The sequence below is a fragment of the Mytilus galloprovincialis genome, chromosome 2 (assembly GCF_965363235.1).
Source record: "Mytilus galloprovincialis chromosome 2, xbMytGall1.hap1.1, whole genome shotgun sequence".
Lineage (NCBI taxonomy): Eukaryota > Metazoa > Mollusca > Bivalvia > Mytilida > Mytilidae > Mytilus > Mytilus galloprovincialis.
The window spans coordinates 10625675-10637564 of record NC_134839.1 but is presented as its reverse complement, the minus strand read 5'-3'; the positions used below and the strand labels follow the sequence as shown (position 1 = coordinate 10637564).

Here is an 11890-nt window from a genome sequence, read left to right as displayed (position 1 = left end):
CTCAAAAGACACCAGAAGGTGAGAAGTCAGTATGTCACACTGTAATTCTCACCGAGTCAGATAAATGTGAATTAGTTTATTAGTCATACATGTACTTTGACCTCTAATGGTTTACTTTTATAAATTGTGACTTGGATGGAGAGTTGTATCGTTGGCACTCATTCTACATCTTCTTATATCTACATTGTAACTATGCTTCTGATTTGAAACAATACAATCAAAATAACACAAACTAGTTAAGACTTTTTAAATTTGTTGTGTCTTAAACGCTACTATTAACTTGGGAATGTTGAAGGTTTTAACTATTTTTTTCTATTATGATTGCTTCCCCAATCCTCAATTAATGAATATCATTATATTAACAGTCCAGATTAACAGCGTACGCCTTATTCATGTCATGATCTTTGTGGGCGTGTACATGATGGTTAGTGCATCTGATATATTGTTATGGAGCTATACACTTGCACCTTAGCAGTTAGGTATGTTGCTAAAGAATTTTCATATATAGGACTATTATCTTAATATAATACTAAGATTGAAAACACGTCACACGATGACGTATTTTATGTCCTGTAATGTCATTCTACTCATAAATTAGAAATGAATTTATGAATTTATAAACTTAATGCCAAACATTTGTAAGATACAGATTTATGAATACCGAAACATGTGAAAAGACATAAAATAATATCGTTATCAATCTAAGGTCCACTTTCTGGTGCCATGTCTTGAATATAAAGCCTCGGTCACACTTTACCGGATATCTTGAACGGACGCCTAACGGATAAAAATAAAAGTTGTCCGTTGACAAAATTGTTATCCATTGGGAGTCCGTTGATGTGCTGAACGGATAGAACGGACGTGTAACGAATGCGTAACGGACACACACCGGATATGCAACGTACGAGAAACGGGCAGAACGGATGTCGAACATACATCCAACGGACGAGTACCGCATAAAATGGACACTTAACGGAAGCGTACCGGATAAAACGGATGAACAAGATATAGTAAAAATTAAAGGCGACAATAATAATACATGTAAATCGCATAAATATTCAAAATGTTTCTGTGTAACTGGTTTTGGTTTGTTCTTCAAAATGCCGCCATAGGGCAGTGTCTGACCTAAATAAGAGCTGATTGATTGTGAAAACGTGCATCTACTCTAAGATCGATTGTGAATAATACGAATTCATGAACCTTAAGAAATCTGACATACAAATAATTGGCATTTCTGACGTGAAATTTTCAATTGGCATTTATCCGTTTCAGATCCGTTTTATCCGTTATATGTCCGGTAGAAGTCCGTTCCTCATTCGTTCAACATCCGTTTCATCCGTTAAACGTCCGGTGGAAGTCCGTTGGTGAATTTATCGTCCAGACCTCCAACAGATTTATAACGGACACGTAACAGAAACGAAACGGACCAGTACCGTACAAAACGGACGCCTAACGGACGTTCAACGGACATTTTTTCCGTTGGACGTCCGTTCAAAGTTTTGAACATTCTCAAAATTTGCCACCGGACAGAACGGACGTCGACGGATAAAATGTACGCTTAACGGACATGCAACGGATATGGACAGACGTCTTCTAACTGACATGAACGGATTGAAAAAAGTTATCCGTTAGGCGTCCGTTCGAGCTATCTGGTAAGGTGTGACCGAGGCTTGACAGTTGTTTTTCACTACCTACTTTTTGAATTTACATTGGTGTTCGGTAATTTAACCTTTGGAATAAAAAAAGGCTAGAAGTGTCGTTTATAGAGGGAAGGAAGACACAAAAGAAGTCGAAAGTTGACTATTGAAAAGAATCGATGTACGCAAATATTTAGTTTTGTGGAGCAGCAAGGACACACTACAAGACGCATGTCGGGAGAAGTTAACAAAAAGAAATTGAATCTTTCCAACAAAGAATGAAAGATTAAGCCGATGGTGAGTTAGAAAACTGTTTTTGCTGAAAATGATCTGTCCAAGGCAAAAGAGATACTTACAAAAAAATCACAATTGTTTTGACATCTTAAATTTACGGTATAATTATGTTCAAGGTCAGTTTAAATGGCACAGTTGCTAAAAATAAACCATGGTTTAACTAAATTATACCATAGTTTGCTATAGTATGAATTTCAGTTATTGTAAATTATACTTTTAAGTCTTCATGGGTTTAATAACAAAGGCATTGGTTAATCCCAATTAACATAGCCAATTAATAAATTGATTCAAATAGTATCAGTAGTATATATATATCTGTTAAGTTATATAAGAATTTTGTTTTGGAAAAGTGATGTCCGTTTATATTTGACTATAATTTTCGATTTCCCTCTACGACTGTTCTTACTTCTTTCTCTGCCGATGATCAATATTTCCAAGAGTATCATCAATCTAATAGCCTAGTTATGAATGAACTTTTGGTGGTTTAAGCAAATACTGATCTGGAATCCTCTTTCGTCCGGAATAGCCTGTGTCTCGTTCACTCCGAATTGGACAAACAACTTGGTTATTTCACATTTGAATTATGCTACGACACTTGTATTATAGCACCAAACATGTACAACTCAGCTGATGTTATAAACATCAACTTCTTCAAACACTGCATTATCTATGTGAAACCGAAAACTGCAAAACCTTGAAAGTTTTGATAACAGATGCTCTAGCTATTAATAAGCAAATTTACTAAAATATCGGAGTTAGGATCTGAATTGTAAATCAAGTAATGAATATTTACGTATAAGGGCATAACCTTTGTGGATTGGAATATAGGTCAGCCAAACATTTCTTTGGTTTTTAAATGTTTTGATCAAAGCGTCATTGATGAGTCCTTTGTAGACGAAACGCGCGCATAGCGTCAAATACATTTTAGCCCGTTATGTATAATAAGCTTATCTGACAATTAAAATCAATACATTGTTATTATCTGTCTTATCAATCAATCGTTTTTTCTTGAGTTTGCAAACATAAAAAAAAAAATATGGACCACAGAACTCTTATGATGCATGCAACCCTCTCCCAAGACAAAAACATTACTGGATTCTGAACCGGGAACGGCGACAATTTTTTTGTTTTCAAATTTCAAAATTGATTATCGGTATTCTTTGATGACGTATGTATTATGCGTGGTTCGGCTGTGTTGTTTTTATGTGCTGACCTCGGTTGTTTTTCGTGTTCGTTTTTTATTCTGTGGTTAGTCACCACTTCGGTGTTATCAAGGATATCAATTATATGGTCATTTTTATAAATTTACTGTTATGAATTATATAAATAAATACTTAGACTTTCCTTATCACAGGCAGATAACCTTAGCCGTATCTGGCACAACTTTTTTGAATTTTTGGTCATCAATGCTCTTCATCTTTGTTTGGCTATCTTTACTTTTTTAACCTGAACATCACTGATGAGTCTTTTGTAGACAAAGATACTAAACAATATTGACCCGTAGGCTACATCTTTGGCCGTTGGGTACAATGTTTGATGATCATGAATCACTTTTTATATAAAAATGATAAATGTTTATTACGAAACATCGAGTAAAATGTCGAATTACAGCAATTAGTTGTCGATCTTTCCACTAGCAATTGATAGATTTGGAAAACAAAATTTGGCGCAAATGATACCCCTGAAAAACAGTTATTGGCGCAAAAGGAATGCTGCCTCTAGTACGATACATGTACCTCTGCCGATGGCCTCGGGTATCACAAGATCGGTAGCCACGTATGAACTGGCGAGGATATATGGATATTATCTTATTCAAATTTGCTGTTATTGAATTTCGAATTCATTTATTATGGCTGTATGCAATCTAAAAACGCGTCTAATAAGATCGCGTGTGTTTGTGTGTCTTGTGGTGTTTTTGTAAATAAGGTTGCTTTATATCCATTTGTATGAATTTTACATTACCATTTAATTTATCGATATAAGAATAAAGTTTACGTATGTATGAATGCATTATTTGACAAACACGTTACAAGACGCGATCGTTTGTTGTTTCAAACTACTTAGTCTATGGTATGAAGTGTATTGTAATTACAGATACAAACAGTACCATGAGAAACTTTATTATGTCGTCTAAGAAAACAAAAAGACTAAACAGCAAACATTGTAGTCGTCCGTAAAAGTTAAAAATTTGAATTATATTTTGTTTTTCAAGACTAGGAAGAACAGGTAAATAGAACAATTTCAAAGGAGATTGTAAGACTGGTAGTTTACAAACTTAATCAGATGCTTTCAAATTGTTCTAGCATACCAAATATGAATATATATCCGAAAGTTCTCTCATAATGACTCTTGAATCATACTGTGCTCCAGTAATAATCCATGTTTATTGTTATTGTAGAATTCAAGGATACCCAGTTCTAATGACCAGCATACAGATATTATATGACTTGTATTGACCGTCTTTTGTATAAACATCAAGGTTCCTGAAAAGGTGAAAGTCATAATTACCAGACAGAATTCAATTATTTAATAATAAGTCATTATTGTTCTCATTACAGATATTAAATACGCTCTAGGTTTTATTGATATGTAATCTTAATCACATGTCTCCTTGTAATAATTCTTTTACATTGTTCCAGGAAAAGTGCATATCCAGAAGTCTCTAGTACTTTTAAATCAGAATATTTTCGTTGATTCTATTTTTTTTAATTTATAATTTTTAACAGTAAAATAGTTCAATAAAGGCAACAGAAGTATCCGCTGTTCGAAAGTCATAAATCAATTGAGACATTAAGAAATCAAGGTTCAAAGCTAAAACCGAGTAAAACACATCAACTAAAAGAGGAAAATATCGAAAGAACAGAAACACAGAAGTGAACAAAAACAAACGACAATGCAACACACACAGAAACGAACTATAAGAAAACAATTGCCATTTGCCTGACTTGGTAGAAGACATTTTAAGAAAAAATAGTGTGTTGCATCTGTTTTTTTCTCAAACGAGAATTCTCTCGGACTTATTGGTTCTTAATTATTGTTTTGTCAACATTGAGTTGTTTTTTCTCTTTAAAATAGTTTCATATTTTGTCCTGATTGGGCTCTTTGTAGCTTTCTATTCACTATGAGTTTTAAATGGTCGTTGTTGGAAAGTTGTGTGTGCGATTATATCAAATCTCTTTTTTAAATGTAAAATGAAAAAGCCAGAAATCTCCTATAGTTGGGCAAAATATACTAGAGGGACAGTCAATGGGGTGAGAGCTTTTAAATTTTGTGAAACAGATGTGATCTAAACGCATATTTTATGACTTTTATCAAGAAGATAATATAAGGTATGATTGCCAATGAGACAAATACAGTAAAAGAAGCAGAACATTAATATATTGAAATATGTAGATATCTCTCTCATAAGCAAATCAACCTAACTGTTAAATTATAAGGACACACACTAAAGGTACAGGGGCATCCATACAGTACGAGTCACAAACCCTGCAGTATTATATGTACATTTTGATACTTTAATGTATATTTGAATTATTTTGGGATTTACTTTCGTTATACCATTCACCATAATGAGTTTTCATAACCCTTTACAACATTACCAATTGACCCATACACTATTACCCCTCCCACATTGAATCAAACAAAATAATGCACCATTCTATCAGATGATTTATAAACAGAGGAATCTGTTTATTACATTGAAATTGTTAAAAAACTAAACACGTAGGTGCAAAACACATGAATCGTTCCCAAAACCATGTTTTACCTGCCCAATACGATTCGTCATTCTTCATTGCATCATACACAGTTTCCCGATGCACCGGTCACCTTTGCGCCATTTTCTAATGGACTATGCATCAATTCCAATCGCCTTACTCGCCATTTCTAGATGTACCATGTATCATTTCCAATCGCCCCACTCGCCATTTCCTGATGCACTATGCATCATTTCCAATCGCCCCACTCAACATTTCTAGATGCACCATGTGTCATTTCCAATCGCCCCACTCGCCATTTCCTGATGCACTATGCATCCTTCCCAATCGCCCCACTCTCTATTTCTAGATGCACCATGTATCATTTCCAATTGCCCCACTCGCCATTTCCTGATGCACTATCATGCATCATTTCCAATCGCCCCACTCGTCATTTCTAGATGCACCATTTCCAATCGCCCCACTCGCCATTTACTGATGCAGTATGCATCATTTCCAATCGCCCCACTCGCCATTTCTAGATGTACCATGTATTATTTCCAATCGCCCCACTCGTCATTTCTAGATGCACCATTTCCAATCGCCTCACTCGCCATTTACTGATGCACTATGCATCATTTCCAATCGCCCCACTCGCTATTTCCTGATGCACCATGTATTATTTCCAATTGCCCCACTCGCCATTTCCTGATGCACCATGCGTCATTCTTTCGCACAATTTCTTGATGCACCATGCACCATTTCCCTTTGCATACATGCACCATAATGATTCTACATCGTTACACCGTTCCCCTTTGCATCCAAGCACCATTTCCTCATGTACCGTTCACTATTCCCATTTGCGTCCATGTATTAATTTCTTATGAACCATTCATCTGTTTTCCCTGTAGACTATATTTATTATTTTTTAATATAAAAAAAAATGAAGGACTGTTAAAAATGGAAACAACACGTAATATAAATTTAATGTTTCAGAAGCGCACTTCTGGATGTCCCTTCGTCAGGAACGATCAAAGACAAATGTTTTAAAGCGAAGGATGTAAAAGAACCGAAACAGTTTACGAGCTATATGACCAAACATAACTCAATGGAATAGCCAAATCCATCTTTGGCCGAGGGAGTTGAAACATGATAAATTTCTTTGAAATTTCAAAATTTGTAAACAGACAAGTTTAGAAAGGATTGCGTTTCTTGAAATCTTGTCAGTTCTGCAGTACTGACAACACAGCTGATGATACCCTCGATGACTGATAGTTTACCAGGAGAGGTATTGACTCAAAGATGTAAAACAAATCAAAACAACACGTTATAATTATAAATTTCATGCGTCCGAAGAGCTTTTCTGAATTTACCGTCATCAGGAGCGTTCAAAATCCCTCGCTATTTCTTTTGATGTCTAATTGATAGGATAGAGCAATTGAACTGAAATTATGTCACAACCATGACCGGTTTCAAATAACTTTCAATTTCTGCTTAAATTCATGATATGTACTTTAAAGTTTAAACAATACTATGGCTGATGTCTGAACAGATAAATAATTAGTGAAGCCTGAAGATTAAACAAAACCGCAATTTTGTCAGATCTTGGTAAATTATGAGTAGTTATCTCGAAAAGAGGGATCACATTTATCAAAACCACAGTTCTGTTCAAAGTTAAGCTATTTATTGGCTTTCGGATGCAAAGTAATTCATTTAGCTGTAGGTTAGCGATATCTTTCAATTCAAAGTTTGACAAACATATGTAGTTTTTCAAATTTGTATCAAATTTTATAGTTTGCTTTAAACAACTTCAATTTATATAAAAATTGTTTTAACACAGCATGGCGACATGGCGCAGAACAAATTTGGATTTTATGGAAAGTTTTAAAATTGTGAAACAATATTTTACAAGTATTTAATAAAAACTCTTTAATATCAAATTTCGAGTATGATTTGTCAACTTTAAGATTTTTACGCTATTAGTGAACCAACACAGGGGTCTACCACTTTATTATCGTTGTTGATGTCCGTCAAATGGAATCAATATCGAGTCACAATAGTCTTCAGTAATGAACAATTATTATTATAATTTGATTTTGTGGTTAAAGGTTAAAAAAATAAAGATCTTTTATGAATCATTTTGACTCGTTGATAGAAATTATATTCCAATAGATTTAAATAACTTTCTGATTTTGAATCTCTTAGTAAGAAACATAATGCGGAAATTGGCCATTATACAAATATTCTCAGTTTGAATACCGAAACACAGGCTGACATTAATGTCATAGATAGAGGTATGAGTGCCAATGAGACAACTATCCATCCAAGTCATAATGTTTACAAAGTAAACAATTATATGTCAAAGTACGGCTCCAACACAGAGCACAAACCGACCAGCAATCTATAAAGGGCACCAAAATATATGTGTAACATACTAACATTGATTGATTGTTGGTTGCTTAACGTCCAGTGGTAACAGACTAACATATGTTAGATCTAAATCAAAAGGTTATTCAGAATCTTTCTTAATTATTCGACCTAACATGAACTACATTTTTTGTGTAATGAAACATGAAAATGAGGTAATTAAGTCGATCTTAAACTGACCACAAATGATACGTGTTTGTCCATAGCAAAGAAACATTGTGGTAGACAGTAGGTTCCGAAAAATGGCAGACAACTTGAATTTAATCTATAAGAATTGAAATGAAGTAGAGACATTTAATGCTTTCAATTCTTCTTAACACCAAATATAGTTGACCTTATCCACAGAATAACATATTTCAGTTAATTTTGTGGGATTAATAATTACGCTACAAATGCCGGTCGTACATCTAATGAGAAACGTTGAATTCGATGCATCTTGTAGCAGAGTCAGGCTCTCACATGGTAAGAATCGCCGAGAGCGTCAACCCACTTGATACAGAACTTGATATAAATTGAAATTGTCGTCACTAATATGCATGAAACATTTGCCACTTGAAATCGGGCAAACAAAATCAATCAATCATTTAAGATTTTAATTCGTCTTATGATTGATATACAAATATTTTACTTTATAAATAGTTATAATTGTTTGACTTTACTACAGCGATTGTTCATCTGATAGTTTTTACATTTTACATTTGAACATTTTAGCGAGAAATATGGGTAACATGACTAAAATAATTTATTAACAATCAAATGCAATTACACAATAGAAATATACTTTTAATATTTTTTAATTACAGCACTCGGTTGAAATCAGAAAACAAAATAATATCATAAAATAATATATTCACATCATCAACATTTCATTGAAAAACTATCCATCTTATTGAACAAGCGCACGTTTTAATTTTACGCTTTGGAAGGCAATTTACTTAGAAGGACCGGCACTTGACGTAGATTTCATGAAAATAGGCCACGAGGTAATACTTTGTTATTGTTAATGTTCATCATTTGAGTTTGAACAGTCTTATCGTTCTAACCAGAAGTTATAGGATCGTGGGATTGATTATTTTTTCAAGGTTATCCGGAAGTTGATTAATTAAAAATTACACCATTACAATATTTTCTTGACATCGTTAGTTGATGCTCATGCTAAAGTCTATGTAGCTATAAAACTGGAACCAAATCTAAATAATTGATGTCATTAATTATATGGTCAACACAGGGGGTCTGGCTAAGATTTGATTAATTGTAGAAGATCATATGCCATATCGGGTGTAACCGTCAAGTCATGGTATTGCGTGTCCCATTTTAACATTGGTAATATAAAATTCTCTTTTTCTTCATGTCAGTCGATTGGTTTTCCCAGACCAACCTAACATTTTTGTCTCCATTTTGTATTTGTCCTTGACTTGTTTTCCGCTCGATTTTTCACAGACAGGAACTAAATAGGCCGAGACGATCCATCAGTTCATAGTAAAAATTGCATATTATAAATATCGAGTTTCCTGTTTAAATTCATAAAGACTTTTGCTATAGCTTTTTGCTGAAATTAAGAAGTCGGCATGCATCAAAATAATTCTTTATTGATTATCACTGTGTCCCTTCTAGCAGAGTAAGTGAAATTTGTTTATACTTCTTGCTCTAGTCCTACAATAGTTTAAGCTACATTTTAATCATTATATTGCAATTTTGCTTGAATGTAAGCATCGTTTTATAAATCAAATACTTGTTATTTGAATGCGACAAACTGAAAAAGCGTACATAAATATCATAAGAAGTGTTGGACAGCTATTTATTAAACTCACACAATTGTTCAGTGTGAAGCAATCGGTTAAAATATCCAAAACGAGCATGTAAACAACACATTATGTCAGAAAGAGACTCAAACACATTATTGGAGAACAGGCAATATACATAATATATAATTAACTATATTAATAAGATGAAGTTAGTATATGCACTTATGATTTAATTTTGGATGTAACACGTCTTCTGATCGGCTGACGTTATTTTGTTATCAGCCCATAGACATAATTTGGTCATGTGACCGTGACGTCATCAACGTTTTTTCATGGTTTTCCACGGTTTAAAATGGAATTTCGCATTAAATTATAAGAAAAGACTGTAATATTTTTTCTGTCTATTCGAAATAACATAAAAAATGTGGTGCACACTGTGAAATAACTCGCTACGCGCGTTATTCAGTGTGCACCACATTTTTTATGTTATTTCTTCATAGACAGAAAATATATTACAGTCATTCCTTAAATAAATTGTTCTACGAATGAACATAACATAGCGATCCTGTCGGGATGATATTTGGTGACGTAACCATTCTTACTTCCGCATCATCTTAATCTCCAGCGGGATACAAAACCAAAAACAAACTGCTTTCACTTCTATCTGTCTATGTAAGGAGGTGTCCCAGGCGTAATATTACAATATTTTGAACTATCCGTGTGAGCCAACAGACCGAACATGAGCATTAGTTAGCAGAATTACGAAACCATAATAGAAATTGAATAGACGGTATATGATACCAGTAAATTGATTGCCAGTTTTGCATATTCATCTGTCCAATAGTTTGGAAATTCTGTTTACCAATTGAATGTATTTCTGATTTTGTAAATATCGATTAAAAAAGGATTATTTTTATGTAAACGTCAGTATTAAAAATGTAAAAAAAAAATGTTAAAAATATAAACAAAGGAAATCATTTTTGCAAGAATAATGAGTCTTTGATATGAGGTACATGTATATATAAGACTGGGAAATTTTAAAATATGTTTTTTTAGCCTTTTAAAAACCTTTGTATCACATCTGGTTTGTTCCACTGGGTCCACAAAGCTGTTCAACATCGTTCTTCCGAATCCAGTTATATGTGTATCCTTTCCAGAAGAGGGGTTGCAATGTGAGAATTGTTAAACTCGTGTGGTACATATCTTTGTGTATACAAACTCCAACAGAAACGATTAAATGATCAGACATAAAAACAAAATGTAGATAACAAGGTCATGAATTCTCTTCAACTTCATGCTTTATTTGGCATTTTTAACTTTTTGATCATCGCAGATGTGACTTGTAGACGAAACGCGCGTGGTGCATATCCAATTTCAATCCCGGTTTCTATGATGAGTTTTTTCCTATTTCTGTATGTCCTTTTTTATTTTTTTTTCATTCGAGCGTTATTGATGAGTCTTTTTTGACGAAACGCGCGTATGACATTCACAATGTTAAACCTGGTATCCATGATGAGTGTATTTAGCAAAAATGCGACCGAGAACTGGTTTTATCATGTTGTTTATCACAGAAGTACATGAAAGGTATAGTGTAAGGTCAGTGTTCTCTGACATGACTAATGTTACAACGATATAAAGAAAGAGATAAATAAGATACAGACAAATATCAAGGTTGAACATTCGTTCGTATAAATGATTTATGAGGTTTTCTATTTTAAAAAAATATTCATGGTCATTTTGTTGATGTATTGCAATCATGTCTAGGATTTTCAGGGTCAACTGTCAAGTTGTAGAAAAGTATTACTCGGCAACTTTTGTATGAAGAATAGATATAAAATCATGTAACGAATGACAAATAACAGTTAAGCCGAAGCATAATAAACTGCTTAAGTTCCATCGATGGGTCAATGTTGTAAAACAGACTCGTCACGAAAAGCTTATAGAAGATAGTGGGAAATCAAGATTCAATATTGTTTGGGTTTTTCATTTGAATATAGAATACTTTCTATGTTGTGTAAGCATATTAGCCTTGACCATTAGTACCCATCAGATGGCTAGTCGATATCAATCTGAGTAATATCGCTATATTTAG

At 33.7% G+C, this 11890-nt stretch overlaps 1 long non-coding RNA gene across 1 annotated transcript; it reads left to right on the top strand.

Annotated features, from left to right (window-relative positions):
• Window positions 1-361: 361 nt before the first annotated feature.
• On the top strand, window positions 362-7559 carry LOC143062112 (uncharacterized). Its single transcript, XR_012974554.1, has 3 exons — window positions 362-479; window positions 4330-4422; window positions 6623-7559. It is a non-coding gene; the product is annotated as an uncharacterized LOC143062112 (long non-coding RNA).
• Window positions 7560-11890: the final 4331 nt, after the last annotated feature.